Source organism: Taudactylus pleione, unplaced genomic scaffold (genome assembly GCF_031769625.1).
Source record: "Taudactylus pleione unplaced genomic scaffold, aTauple2 ptg000445l, whole genome shotgun sequence".
In the NCBI taxonomy this organism is placed as follows: domain Eukaryota; kingdom Metazoa; phylum Chordata; class Amphibia; order Anura; family Myobatrachidae; genus Taudactylus; species Taudactylus pleione.
This window is the reverse complement of record NW_028284847.1, coordinates 643,473-660,198: the sequence shown is the minus strand read 5'-3', so window position 1 is coordinate 660,198 and position 16,726 is coordinate 643,473. Positions and strand designations below refer to the sequence as shown.

General features: G+C 38.3%; 1 protein-coding gene across 1 annotated transcript in view; it reads right to left on the bottom strand.

Moving 5' to 3' along the window:
- The window catches only part of LOC148505659 (uncharacterized), a 285,850-nt gene that overhangs the window by 56,063 nt on the left and 213,061 nt on the right, over positions 1-16,726 (bottom strand). The gene's annotated exons all lie outside the window — the stretch shown is intronic.

Here is a 16,726-nt window from a genome sequence, read left to right as displayed (position 1 = left end):
ACAATGTAGTGCTGCTCTCTCTGTTACTACAGTCACTATTATACTGTGTGTATAGTCATTCAGCATTCGCTACAATGTAGTACAGCTCTCTCTATTACTACAGTCACTATTATACTGTGTATAGTCAGCATTAGCTACAATGTAGTGCTGCTCTCTCTGTTACTACAGTCACTATTATACTGTGTATAGTCAGAATTAGCTACAATGTAGTGCTGCTCTCTCTATTACTACAGTCACTATTATACTGTGTATAGTCAGCATTAGCTACAATGTAGTGCTGCTCTCCCTATTACTACAGTCACTATTATACTGTGTGTATAGTCATTCAGCATTAGCTACAATGTAGTGCTGCTCTCTCTATTACTACAGTCACTATTATACTGTGTGTATAGTCATTCAGCATTAGCTACAATGTAGTGCTGCTCTCTCTGTTACTACAGTCACTATTATACTGTGCGTATAGTCATTCAGCATTAGCTACAATGTAGTGCTGCTCTCTCTGTTACTACAGTCACTATTATACTGTGCGTATAGTCATTCAGCATTAGCTACAATGTAGTGCTGCTCTCTCTATTACTACAGTCACTATTATACTGTGTGTATAGTCAGTCAGCATTAGCTACAATGTAGTGCTGCTCTCTCTATTACTACAGTCACTATTATACTGTGTGTATAGTCATTCAGCATTAGCTACAATGTAGTGCTGCTCTCTCTATTACTACAGTCACTATTATACTGTGTGTATAGTCAGTCAGCATTCGCTACAATGTAGTGCTGCTCTCTCTATTACTACAGTCACTATTATACTGTGCGTATAGTCATTCAGCATTCGCTACAATGTAGTGCTGCTCTCTCTATTACAACAGTCACTATTATACTGTGCGTATAGTCATTCAGCATTCGCTACAATGTAGTGCTGCTCTCTCTATAACTACAGTCACTATTATACTGTGTATAGTCATTCAGCATTCTCTACAATGTAGTGCTGCTCTCTCTATTACTACATGTAGTGCTGCTCTCTCTATTACTACAGTCACTATTATACTGTGTGTATAGTCAGTCAGCATTCGCTACAATGTAGTGCTGCTCTCTCTATTACTACAGTCACTATTATACTGTGTGTATAGTCATTCAGCATTAGCTACAATGTAGTGCTGCTCTCTCTGTTACTACAGTCACTATTATACTGTGTGTATAGTCATTCAGCATTGGCTACAATGTAGTGCTGCTCTCTCTGTTACTACAGTCACTATTATACTGTGTGTATAGTCATTCAGCATTGGCTACAATGTAGTGCTGCTCTCTCTGTTACTACAGTCACTATTATACTGTGTGTATAGTCATTCAGCATTGGCTACAATGTAGTGCTGCTCTCTCTGTTACTACAGTCACTATTATACTGTGCGTATAGTCATTCAGCATTAGCTACAATGTAGTGCTGCTCTCTCTGTTACTACAGTCACTATTATACTGTGCGTATAGTCATACAGCATTAGCTACAATGTAGTGCTGCTCTCTCTGTTACTACAGTCACTATTATACTGTGCGTATAGTCATTCAGCATTAGCTACAATGTAGTGCTGCTCTCTCTGTTACTACAGTCACTATTATACTGTGCGTATAGTCATTCAGCATTAGCTACAATGTAGTGCTGCTCTCTCTATTACTACAGTCACTATTATACTGTGCGTATAGTCAGTCAGCATTCGCTACAATGTAGTGCTGCTCTCTCTATTACTACAGTCACTATTATACTGTGCGTATAGTCATTCAGCATTCGCTACAATGTAGTGCTGCTCTCTCTATTACTACAGTCACTATTATACTGTGCGTATAGTCATTCAGCATTCGCTACAATGTAGTGCTGCTATCTCTAATACTACAGTCACTATTATACTGTGCGTATAGTCATTCAGCATTCTCTCCAATGTAGTGTTGCTCTCTCTATTACTACAGTCACTATTATACTGTGTGTATAGTCATTCAGCATTGGCTACAATGTAGTGCTGCTCTCTCTATTACTACAGTCACTATTATACTGTGTGTATAGTCATTCAGCATTAGCTACAATGTAGTGCTGCTCTCTCTATTACTACAGTCACTTTTATACTGTGTGTATAGTCAGCATTAGCTACAATGTAGTGCTGCTCTCTCTATTACTACAGTCACTATTATACTGTGTGTATAGTCATTCAGCATTCGCTACATTGTAGTGCTGCTCTCTCTATTACTACAGTCACTATTATACTGTGTGTATAGTTCATTCAGCATTCGCTACAATGTACTGCTGCTCTCTCTATTACTACAGTCACTAGTATACTGTGTGTATAGTCATTCAGCATTAGCTACAATGTAGTGCTGCTCTCTCTATTACTACAGTCACTATTATACTGTGTATAGTCATTCAGCATTCGCTACAATGTAGTGCTGCTCTCTCTATTACTACAGTCACTATTATACTGTGTGTATAGTCAGTCAGCATTCGCTACAATGTAGTGCTGCTCTCTCTATTACTACAGTCACTATTATACTGTGTGTATAGTCAGTCAGCATTCGCTACAATGTAGTGCTGCTCTCTCTATTACTACAGTCACTATTATACTGTGTGTATAGTCAGTCAGCATTCGCTACAATGTAGTGCTGCTCTCTCTATTACTACAGTCACTATTATACTGTGTGTATAGTCATTCAGCATTCGCTACAATGTAGTGCTGCTCTCTCTATTACTACAGTCACTATTATACTGTGTGTATAGTCAGTCAGCATTCGCTACAATATAGTGCTGCTCTCTATTACTACGGTCACTATTATACTGTGTGTATAGTCATTCAGCATTCGCTACAATGTAGTGCTGCTCTCTCTATTACTACAGTCACTATTATACTGTGTATAGTCATTCAGCATTCGCTACAATGTAGTGCTGCTCTCTCTATTACTACAGTCACTATTATACTGTGTGTATAGTCAGTCAGCATTAGCTACAATGTAGTGCTGCTCTCTCTATTACTACAGTCACTATTATACTGTGTGAATAGTCATTCAGCATTCGCTACAATGTAGTGCTGCTCTCTCTATTACTACAGTCACTATTATACTGTGTGTATAGTCAGTCAGCATTCGCTACAATGTAGTGCTGCTCTCTCTATTACTACAGTCACTATTATACTGTGTGTATAGTCAGTCAGCATTCGCTACAATGTAGTGCTGCTCTCTCTATTACTACAGTCACTATTATACTGTGTGTATAGTCATTCAGCATTCGCTACAATGTAGTGCTGCTCTCTCTATTACTACAGTCACTATTATACTGTGTGTATAGTCAGTCAGCATTCGCTACAATGTAGTGCTGCTCTCTCTATTACTACAGTCACTATTATACTGTGTATAGTCAGTCAGCATTCGCTACAATGTAGTGCTGCTCTCTCTATAACTACAGTCACTATTATACTGTGTATAGTCATTCAGCATTAGCTACAATGTAGTGCTGCTCTCTCTATTACTACAGTCACTATTATACTGTGTGTATAGTCATTCAGCATTCGCTACAATGTAGTGCTGCTCTCTCTATTACTACAGTCAATATTATACTGTGTGTATAGTCAGTCAGCATTCGCTACAATGTAGTGCTGCTCTCTCTATTACTACAGTCACTATTATACTGTGTGAATAGTCATTCAGCATTCGCTACAATGTAGTGCTGCTCTCTCTATTACTAAAGTCACTATTATACTGTGTGTATAGTCATTCAGCATTCGCTACAATGTAGTGCTGCTCTCTCTATTACTACAGTCACTATTATACTGTGTATAGTCATTCAGCATTCTCTACAATGTAGTGCTGCTCTCTCTATTACTACAGTCACTATTATACTGTGTGTATAGTCAGCATTCGCTACAATGTAGTGCTGCTCTCTCTATTACTACAGTCACTACAGTCACTATTATACTGTGTGTATAGTCATTCAGCATTCGCTACAATGTAGTGCTGCTCTCTCTATTACTACAGTCACTATTATACTGTGTGTATAGTCAGCATTCGCTACAATGTAGTGCTGCTCTCTCTATTACTACAGTCACTATTATACTGTGTGTATAGTCAGTCAGCATTCTCTACAATGTAGTGCTGCTCTCTCTATTACTACAGTCACTATTATACTGTGTGTATAGTCATTCAGCATTCGCTACAATGTAGTGCTGGTCTCTCTATTACTACAGTCACTATTATACTGTGTATAGTCAGTCAGCATTCGCTACAATGTAGTGCTGCTCTCTCTATTACTACAGTCACTATTATACTGTGTGTATAGTCAGCATTCGCGACAATGTAGTGCTGCTCTCTCTATTACTACAGTCCCTATTATACTGTGAGTATGGTCAGTCAGCATTCGCTACAATGTAGTGCTGCTCTCTCTATTACTACAGTCACTATTATACTGTGTGTATGGTCAGTCAGCATTCGCTACAATGTAGTGCTGCTCTCTCTATTACTACAGTCACTATTATACTGTATGTATGGTCAGTCAGCATTCGCTACAATGTAGTGCTGCTCTCTCTATTACTACAGTCACTATTATTCTGTGTGTATAGTCATTCAGCATTAGCTACAATGTAGTGCTGCTCTCTCTATTACTACAGTCACTATTATACTGTGTGTATAGTCAGCATTCGCTACAATGTAGTGCTGCTCTCTCTATTACTACAGTCACTATTATACTGTGTGTATAGTCAGTCAGCATTAGCTACAATGTAGTGCTGCTCTCTCTATTACTACAGTCACTATTATACTGTGTGTATGGTCAGTCAGCATTAGCTACAATGTAGTGCTGCTCTCTCTATTACTACAGTCACTATTATACTGTGTATAGTCATTCAGCATTAGCTACAATGTAGTGCTGCTCTCTCTGTTACTACAGTCACTATTATGCTGTGTATAGTCATTCAGCATTAGCTACAATGTAGTGCTGCTCTCTCTATTACTACAGTCACTATTATACTGTGTGTATAGTCATTCAGCATTCGCTACAATGTAGTGCTGCTCTCTCTATTACTACAGTCACTATTATACTGTGTGTATAGTCATTCAGCATTCGCTACAATGTAGTACAGCTCTCTCTATTACTACAGTCACTATTATACTGTGTATAGTCAGCATTAGCTACAATGTAGTGCTGCTCTCTCTGTTACTACAGTCACTATTATACTGTGTATAGTCAGCATTAGCTACAATGTAGTGCTGCTCTCTCTATTACTACAGTCACTATTATACTGTGTATAGTCAGCATTAGCTACAATGTAGTGCTGCTCTCCCTATTACTACAGTCACTATTATACTGTGTGTATAGTCATTCAGCATTAGCTACAATGTAGTGCTGCTCTCTCTATTACTACAGTCACTATTATACTGTGTGTATAGTCATTCAGCATTAGCTACAATGTAGTGCTGCTCTCTCTATTACTACAGTCACTATTATACTGTGTGTATAGTCATCATTCGCTACAATGTAGTGCTGCTCTCTCTATTACTACAGTCACTATTATACTGTGTGTATAGTCAGCATTCGCTACAATGTAGTGCTGCTCTCTCTATTACTACAGTCACTATTATACTGTGTGTATGGTCAGTCAGCATTCGCTACAATGTAGTGCTGCTCTCTCTATTACTACAGTCACTATTATACTGTGTGTATAGTCATTCAGCATTAGCTACAATGTAGTGCTGCTCTCTCTATTACTACAGTCACTATTATACTGTGTGTATAGTCAGCATTCGCTACAATGTAGTGCTGGTCTCTGTATTACTACAGTCACTATTATACTGTGTGTATAGTCAGTCAGCATTAGCTACAATGTAGTGCTGCTCTCTCTATTACTACAGTCACTATTATACTGTGTGTATGGTCAGTCAGCATTCGCTACAATGTAGTGCTGCTCTCTCTATTACTACAGTCACTATTATACTGTGTGTATAGTCAGTCAGAATTATCTACAATGTAGTGCTGCTCTCTCTATTACTACAGTCACTATTATACTGTGTGTATAGTCATTCAGCATTAGCTACAATGTAGTGCTGCTCTCTCTATTACTACAGTCACTATTATACTGTGTGTATAGTCATTCAGCATTAGCTACAATGTAGTGCTGCTCTCTCTGTTACTACAGTCACTATTATGCTGTGTATAGTCATTCAGCATTAGCTACAATGTAGTGCTGCTCTCTCTATTACTACAGTCACTATTATACTGTGTGTATAGTCATTCAGCATTCGCTACAATGTAGTGCTGCTCTCTCTATTACTACAGTCACTATTATACTGTGTGTATAGTCATTCAGCATTCGCTACAATGTAGTACAGCTCTCTCTATTACTACAGTCACTATTATACTGTGTATAGTCAGCATTAGCTACAATGTAGTGCTGCTCTCTCTGTTACTACAGTCACTATTATACTGTGTATAGTCAGAATTAGCTACAATGTAGTGCTGCTCTCTCTATTACTACAGTCACTATTATACTGTGTATAGTCAGCATTAGCTACAATGTAGTGCTGCTCTCCCTATTACTACAGTCACTATTATACTGTGTGTATAGTCATTCAGCATTAGCTACAATGTAGTGCTGCTCTCTCTATTACTACAGTCACTATTATACTGTGTGTATAGTCATTCAGCATTAGCTACAATGTAGTGCTGCTCTCTCTGTTACTACAGTCACTATTATACTGTGGGTATAGTCATTCAGCATTAGCTACAATGTAGTGCTGCTCTCTCTGTTACTACAGTCACTATTATACTGTGCGTATAGTCATTCAGCATTAGCTACAATGTAGTGCTGCTCTCTCTATTACTACAGTCACTATTATACTGTGTGTATAGTCAGTCAGCATTAGCTACAATGTAGTGCTGCTCTCTCTATTACTACAGTCACTATTATACTGTGTGTATAGTCATTCAGCATTAGCTACAATGTAGTGCTGCTCTCTCTATTACTACAGTCACTATTATACTGTGTGTATAGTCAGTCAGCATTCGCTACAATGTAGTGCTGCTCTCTCTATTACTACAGTCACTATTATACTGTGCGTATAGTCATTCAGCATTCGCTACAATGTAGTGCTGCTCTCTCTATTACAACAGTCACTATTATACTGTGCGTATAGTCATTCAGCATTCGCTACAATGTAGTGCTGCTCTCTCTATAACTACAGTCACTATTATACTGTGTATAGTCATTCAGCATTCTCTACAATGTAGTGCTGCTCTCTCTATTACTACATGTAGTGCTGCTCTCTCTATTACTACAGTCACTATTATACTGTGTGTATAGTCAGTCAGCATTCGCTACAATGTAGTGCTGCTCTCTCTATTACTACAGTCACTATTATACTGTGTGTATAGTCATTCAGCATTAGCTACAATGTAGTGCTGCTCTCTCTGTTACTACAGTCACTATTATACTGTGTGTATAGTCATTCAGCATTGGCTACAATGTAGTGCTGCTCTCTCTGTTACTACAGTCACTATTATACTGTGTGTATAGTCATTCAGCATTGGCTACAATGTAGTGCTGCTCTCTCTGTTACTACAGTCACTATTATACTGTGTGTATAGTCATTCAGCATTGGCTACAATGTAGTGCTGCTCTCTCTGTTACTACAGTCACTATTATACTGTGCGTATAGTCATTCAGCATTAGCTACAATGTAGTGCTGCTCTCTCTGTTACTACAGTCACTATTATACTGTGCGTATAGTCATTCAGCATTAGCTACAATGTAGTGCTGCTCTCTCTGTTACTACAGTCACTATTATACTGTGCGTATAGTCATTCAGCATTAGCTACAATGTAGTGCTGCTCTCTCTGTTACTACAGTCACTATTATACTGTGCGTATAGTCATTCAGCATTAGCTACAATGTAGTGCTGCTCTCTCTATTACTACAGTCACTATTATACTGTGCGTATAGTCAGTCAGCATTCGCTACAATGTAGTGCTGCTCTCTCTATTACTACAGTCACTATTATACTGTGCGTATAGTCATTCAGCATTCGCTACAATGTAGTGCTGCTCTCTCTATTACTACAGTCACTATTATACTGTGCGTATAGTCATTCAGCATTCGCTACAATGTAGTGCTGCTATCTCTAATACTACAGTCACTATTATACTGTGCGTATAGTCATTCAGCATTCTCTCCAATGTAGTGTTGCTCTCTCTATTACTACAGTCACTATTATACTGTGTGTATAGTCATTCAGCATTGGCTACAATGTAGTGCTGCTCTCTCTATTACTACAGTCACTATTATACTGTGTGTATAGTCATTCAGCATTAGCTACAATGTAGTGCTGATCTCTCTATTACTACAGTCACTATTATACTGTGTGTATAGTCATTCAGCATTGGCTACAATGTAGTGCTGCTCTCTCTGTTACTACAGTCACTATTATACTGTGTGTATAGTCATTCAGCATTCGCTACAATGTAGTACAGCTCTCTCTATTACTACAGTCACTATTATACTGTGTATAGTCAGCATTAGCTACAATGTAGTGCTGCTCTCTCTGTTACTACAGTCACTATTATACTGTGTATAGTCAGAATTAGCTACAATGTAGTGCTGCTCTCTCTATTACTACAGTCACTATTATACTGTGTATAGTCAGCATTAGCTACAATGTAGTGCTGCTCTCCCTATTACTACAGTCACTATTATACTGTGTGTATAGTCATTCAGCATTAGCTACAATGTAGTGCTGCTCTCTCTATTACTACAGTCACTATTATACTGTGTGTATAGTCATTCAGCATTAGCTACAATGTAGTGCTGCTCTCTCTGTTACTACAGTCACTATTATACTGTGCGTATAGTCATTCAGCATTAGCTACAATGTAGTGCTGCTCTCTCTGTTACTACAGTCACTATTATACTGTGCGTATAGTCATTCAGCATTAGCTACAATGTAGTGCTGCTCTCTCTATTACTACAGTCACTATTATACTGTGTGTATAGTCAGTCAGCATTAGCTACAATGTAGTGCTGCTCTCTCTATTACTACAGTCACTATTATACTGTGTGTATAGTCATTCAGCATTAGCTACAATGTAGTGCTGCTCTCTCTATTACTACAGTCACTATTATACTGTGTGTATAGTCAGTCAGCATTCGCTACAATGTAGTGCTGCTCTCTCTATTACTACAGTCACTATTATACTGTGCGTATAGTCATTCAGCATTCGCTACAATGTAGTGCTGCTCTCTCTATTACAACAGTCACTATTATACTGTGCGTATAGTCATTCAGCATTCGCTACAATGTAGTGCTGCTCTCTCTATAACTACAGTCACTATTATACTGTGTATAGTCATTCAGCATTCTCTACAATGTAGTGCTGCTCTCTCTATTACTACATGTAGTGCTGCTCTCTCTATTACTACAGTCACTATTATACTGTGTGTATAGTCAGTCAGCATTCGCTACAATGTAGTGCTGCTCTCTCTATTACTACAGTCACTATTATACTGTGTGTATAGTCATTCAGCATTAGCTACAATGTAGTGCTGCTCTCTCTGTTACTACAGTCACTATTATACTGTGTGTATAGTCATTCAGCATTGGCTACAATGTAGTGCTGCTCTCTCTGTTACTACAGTCACTATTATACTGTGTGTATAGTCATTCAGCATTGGCTACAATGTAGTGCTGCTCTCTCTGTTACTACAGTCACTATTATACTGTGTGTATAGTCATTCAGCATTGGCTACAATGTAGTGCTGCTCTCTCTGTTACTACAGTCACTATTATACTGTGCGTATAGTCATTCAGCATTAGCTACAATGTAGTGCTGCTCTCTCTGTTACTACAGTCACTATTATACTGTGCGTATAGTCATTCAGCATTAGCTACAATGTAGTGCTGCTCTCTCTGTTACTACAGTCACTATTATACTGTGCGTATAGTCATTCAGCATTAGCTACAATGTAGTGCTGCTCTCTCTGTTACTACAGTCACTATTATACTGTGCGTATAGTCATTCAGCATTAGCTACAATGTAGTGCTGCTCTCTCTATTACTACAGTCACTATTATACTGTGCGTATAGTCAGTCAGCATTCGCTACAATGTAGTGCTGCTCTCTCTATTACTACAGTCACTATTATACTGTGCGTATAGTCATTCAGCATTCGCTACAATGTAGTGCTGCTCTCTCTATTACTACAGTCACTATTATACTGTGCGTATAGTCATTCAGCATTCGCTACAATGTAGTGCTGCTATCTCTAATACTACAGTCACTATTATACTGTGCGTATAGTCATTCAGCATTCTCTCCAATGTAGTGTTGCTCTCTCTATTACTACAGTCACTATTATACTGTGTGTATAGTCATTCAGCATTGGCTACAATGTAGTGCTGCTCTCTCTATTACTACAGTCACTATTATACTGTGTGTATAGTCATTCAGCATTAGCTACAATGTAGTGCTGCTCTCTCTATTACTACAGTCACTTTTATACTGTGTGTATAGTCAGCATTAGCTACAATGTAGTGCTGCTCTCTCTATTACTACAGTCACTATTATACTGTGTGTATAGTCATTCAGCATTCGCTACATTGTAGTGCTGCTCTCTCTATTACTACAGTCACTATTATACTGTGTGTATAGTTCATTCAGCATTCGCTACAATGTACTGCTGCTCTCTCTATTACTACAGTCACTAGTATACTGTGTGTATAGTCATTCAGCATTAGCTACAATGTAGTGCTGCTCTCTCTATTACTACAGTCACTATTATACTGTGTATAGTCATTCAGCATTCGCTACAATGTAGTGCTGCTCTCTCTATTACTACAGTCACTATTATACTGTGTGTATAGTCAGTCAGCATTCGCTACAATGTAGTGCTGCTCTCTCTATTACTACAGTCACTATTATACTGTGTGTATAGTCAGTCAGCATTCGCTACAATGTAGTGCTGCTCTCTCTATTACTACAGTCACTATTATACTGTGTGTATAGTCAGTCAGCATTCGCTACAATGTAGTGCTGCTCTCTCTATTACTACAGTCACTATTATACTGTGTGTATAGTCATTCAGCATTCGCTACAATGTAGTGCTGCTCTCTCTATTACTACAGTCACTATTATACTGTGTGTATAGTCAGTCAGCATTCGCTACAATATAGTGCTGCTCTCTATTACTACGGTCACTATTATACTGTGTGTATAGTCATTCAGCATTCGCTACAATGTAGTGCTGCTCTCTCTATTACTACAGTCACTATTATACTGTGTATAGTCATTCAGCATTCGCTACAATGTAGTGCTGCTCTCTCTATTACTACAGTCACTATTATACTGTGTGTATAGTCAGTCAGCATTAGCTACAATGTAGTGCTGCTCTCTCTATTACTACCGTCACTATTATACTGTGTGAATAGTCATTCAGCATTCGCTACAATGTAGTGCTGCTCTCTCTATTACTACAGTCACTATTATACTGTGTGTATAGTCAGTCAGCATTCGCTACAATGTAGTGCTGCTCTCTCTATTACTACAGTCACTATTATACTGTGTGTATAGTCAGTCAGCATTCGCTACAATGTAGTGCTGCTCTCTCTATTACTACAGTCACTATTATACTGTGTGTATAGTCATTCAGCATTCGCTACAATGTAGTGCTGCTCTCTCTATTACTACAGTCACTATTATACTGTGTGTATAGTCAGTCAGCATTCGCTACAATGTAGTGCTGCTCTCTCTATTACTACAGTCACTATTATACTGTGTATAGTCAGTCAGCATTCGCTACAATGTAGTGCTGCTCTCTCTATAACTACAGTCACTATTATACTGTGTATAGTCATTCAGCATTAGCTACAATGTAGTGCTGCTCTCTCTATTACTACAGTCACTATTATACTGTGTGTATAGTCATTCAGCATTCGCTACAATGTAGTGCTGCTCTCTCTATTACTACAGTCAATATTATACTGTGTGTATAGTCAGTCAGCATTCGCTACAATGTAGTGCTGCTCTCTCTATTACTACAGTCACTATTATACTGTGTGAATAGTCATTCAGCATTCGCTACAATGTAGTGCTGCTCTCTCTATTACTAAAGTCACTATTATACTGTGTGTATAGTCATTCAGCATTCGCTACAATGTAGTGCTGCTCTCTCTATTACTACAGTCACTATTATACTGTGTATAGTCATTCAGCATTCTCTACAATGTAGTGCTGCTCTCTCTATTACTACAGTCACTATTATACTGCTGCTCTCTCTATTACTACAGTCACTATTATACTGTGTGTATAGTCATTCAGCATTCGCTACAATGTAGTGCTGCTCTCTCTATTACTACAGTCACTATTATACTGTGTGTATAGTCAGTCAGCATTCGCTACAATGTAGTGCTGCTCTCTCTATTACTACAGTCACTATTATACTGTGTATATAGTCAGTCAGCATTCGCTACAATGTGGTGCTGCTCTCTCTATTACTACAGTCACTATTATACTGTGTGTATAGTCATTCAGCATTCGCTACAATGTAGTTCTGCTCTCTCTATTACTACAGTCACTATTATACTGTGTGTATAGTCAGCATTAGCTACAATGTAGTGCTGCTCTCTCTATTACTACAGTCACTATTATACTGTGTGTATAGTCATTCAGCATTCGCTACAATGTAGTGCTGCTCTCTCTATTACTACAGTCACTATTATACTGTGTGTATAGTTCATTCAGCATTCGCTACAATGTAGTGCTGCTCTCTCTATTACTACAGTCACTATTATACTGTGTGTATAGTCATTCAGCATTCGCTACAATGTAGTGCTGCTATCTATATTACTACAGTCACTATTATACTGTGTGTATAGTCAGCATTAGCTACAATGTAGTGCTGCTCTCTCTATTACTACAGTCACTATTATACTGTGTGTATAGTCATTCAGCATTCGCTACAATGTAGTGCTGCTCTCTCTATTACTACAGTCACTATTATACTGTGTGTATAGTCATTCAGCATTCGCTACAATGTAGTGCTGCTCTCTCTATTACTACAGTCACTATTATACTGTGTGTATAGTCATTCAGCATTCGCTACAATGTAGTGCTGCTCTCTATATTACTACAGTCACTATTATACTGTGTATAGTCAGTCAGCATTCGCTACAATGTAGTGCTGCTCTCTCTGTTACTACAGTCACTATTATACTGTGTGTATAGTCAGTCAGCATTCGCTACAATATAGTGCTGCTCTCTATTACTACGGTCACTATTATACTGTGTGTATAGTCATTCAGCATTAGCTACAATGTAGTGCTGCTCTCTCTATTACTACAGTCACTATTATACTGTGTATAGTCATTCAGCATTCGCTACAATGTAGTGCTGCTCTCTCTATTACTACAGTCACTATTATACTGTGTGTATAGTCAGTCAGCATTCGCTACAATGTAGTGCTGCTCTCTCTATTACTACAGTCACTATTACACTGTGTGTATAGTCAGTCAGCATTCGCTACAATGTAGTGCTGCTCTCTCTATTACTACAGTCACTATTATACTGTGTGTATAGTCATTCAGCATTCGCTACAATGTAGTGCTGCTCTCTCTATTACTACGGTCACTATTATACTGTGTGTATAGTCAGTCAGCATTCGCTACAATATAGTGCTGCTCTCTATTACTACGGTCACTATTATACTGTGTGTATAGTCATTCAGCATTCGCTACAATGTAGTGCTGCTCTCTCTATTACTACAGTCACTATTATACTGTGTATAGTCATTCAGCATTCGCTACAATGTAGTGCTGCTCTCTCTATTACTACAGTCACTATTATACTGTGTGTATAGTCAGTCAGCATTCGCTACAATGTAGTGCTGCTCTCTCTATTACTACAGTCACTATTATACTGTGTGAATAGTCATTCAGCATTCGCTACAATGTAGTGCTGCTCTCTCTATTACTACAGTCACTATTATACTGTGTGTATAGTCAGTCAGCATTCGCTACAATGTAGTGCTGCTCTCTCTATTACTACAGTCACTATTATACTGTGTGTATAGTCAGTCAGCATTCGCTACAATGTAGTGCTGCTCTCTCTATTACTACAGTCACTATTATACTGTGTGTATAGTCATTCAGCATTCGCTACAATGTAGTGCTGCTCTCTCTATTACTACAGTCACTATTATACTGTGTGTATAGTCAGTCAGCATTCGCTACAATGTAGTGCTGCTCTCTCTATTACTACAGTCACTATTATACTGTGTATAGTCAGTCAGCATTCGCTACAATGTAGTGCTGCTCTCTCTATAACTACAGTCACTATTATACTGTGTGTATAGTCATTCAGCATTAGCTACAATGTAGTGCTGCTCTCTCTATTACTACAGTCACTATTATACTGTGTGTATAGTCATTCAGCATTCGCTACAATGTAGTGCTGCTCTCTCTATTACTACAGTCACTATTATACTGTGTGTATAGTCAGTCAGCATTCGCTACAATGTAGTGCTGCTCTCTCTATTACTACAGTCACTATTATACTGTGTGTATAGTCAGTCAGCATTAGCTACAATGTAGTGCTGCTCTCTCTATTACTACAGTCACTATTATACTGTGTATAGTCATTCAGCATTCTCTACAATGTAGTGCTGCTCTCTCTATTACTACAGTCACTATTATACTGCTGCTCTCTCTATTTCTACAGTCACTATTATACTGTGTGTATAGTCATTCAGCATTCGCTACAATGTAGTGCCTCTCTCTCTATTACTACAGTCACTATTATACTGTGTGTATAGTCAGTCAGCATTCGCTACAATGTAGTGCTGCTCTCTCTATTACTACAGTCACTATTATACTGTGTGTATAGTCATTCAGCATTCGCTACAATGTAGTGCTGCTCTCTCTATTACTACAGTCACTATTATACTGTGTGTATAGTCAGTCAGCATTCGCTACAATGTAGTGCTGCTCTCTCTATTACTACAGTCACTATTATACTGTGTATATAGTCAGTCAGCATTCGCTACAATGTGGTGCTGCTCTCTCTATTACTACAGTCACTATTATACTGTGTGTATAGCCAGTCAGCATTAGCTACAATGTAGTGCTGCTCTCTCTATTACTACAGTCACTATTATACAGTGTGTATAGTCAGCATTAGCTACAATGTAGTGCTGCTCTCTCTATTACTACAGTCACTATTATACTGTGTGTATAGTCATTCAGCATTAGCTACAATGTAGTGCTGCTCTCTCTATTACTACAGTCACTATTATACTGTGTATAGTCATTCAGCATTAGCTACAATGTCGTGCTGCTCTCTCTATTACTACAGTCACTATTATACTGTGTGTATAGTCATTCAGCATTAGCTACAATGTAGTGCTGCTCTCTCTATTACTACAGTCACTATTATACTGTGTATAGTCATTCAGCATTAGCTACAATGTAGTGCTGCTCTCTCTATTACTACAGTCACTATTATACTGTGTGTATAGTCAGCATTAGCTACAATGTAGTGCTGCTCTCTCTATTACTACAGTCACTATTATACTGTGTGTATAGTCAGCATTCGCTACAATGTAGTGCTGCTCTCTCTATTACTACAGTCCCTATTATACTGTGTGTATAGTCATTCAGCATTCCCTACAATGTAGTGCTGCTCTCTCTATTACTACAGTCACTATCATACTGTGTGTATAGTCAGTCAGCATTCGCTACAATGTAGTGCTGCTCTCTCTATTACTACAGTCACTATTATACTGTGTGTATAGTCATTCAGCATTCGCTACAATTTAGTGCTGCTCTCTCTATTACTACAGTCACTATTATACTGTGTGTATAGTCAGTCAGCATTCGCTACAATGTAGTGCTGCTCTCTCTATTACTACAGTCACTATTATACTGTGTGTATAGTCATACAGCATTCGCTACAATGTAGTGCTGCTCTCTCTATTACTACAGTCACTATTATACTGTGTGTATAGTCATTCAGCATTCCCTACAATGTAGTGCTGCTCTCTCTATTACTACAGTCACTATTATACTGTGTGTATAGTCATTCAGCATTAGCTACAATGTAGTGCTGCTCTCTCTATTACTACAGTCACTATTATACTGTGTGTATAGTCAGTCAGCATTCGCTACAATGTAGTGCTGCTCTCTCTATTACTACAGTCACTATTATACTGTGTGTATAGTCATACAGCATTCGCTACAATGTAGTTCTGCTCTCTCTATTACTACAGTCACTATTATACTGTGTGTATAGTCAGTCAGCATTCCCTACAATGTAGTGCTGCTCTCTCTATTACTACAGTCACTATTATACTGTGTGTATAGTCAGTCAGCATTCCCTACAATGTAGTGCTGCTCTCTCTATTACTACAGTCACTATTATACTGTGTGTATAGTCAGTCAGCATTAGCTACAATGTAGTGCTGCTCTCTCTATTACTACAGTCACTATTATACAGTGTGTATAGTCAGCATTAGCTACAATGTAGTGCTGCTCTCTCTATTACTACAGTCACTATTATACTGTGTGTATAGTCATTCAGCATTAGCTACAATGTAGTGCTGCTCTCTCTATTACTACAGTCACTATTATACTGTGTATAGTCATTCAGCATTAGCTACAATGTAGTGCTGCTCTCTCTATTACTACAGTCACTATTATACTGTGTGTATAGTCATTCAGCATTA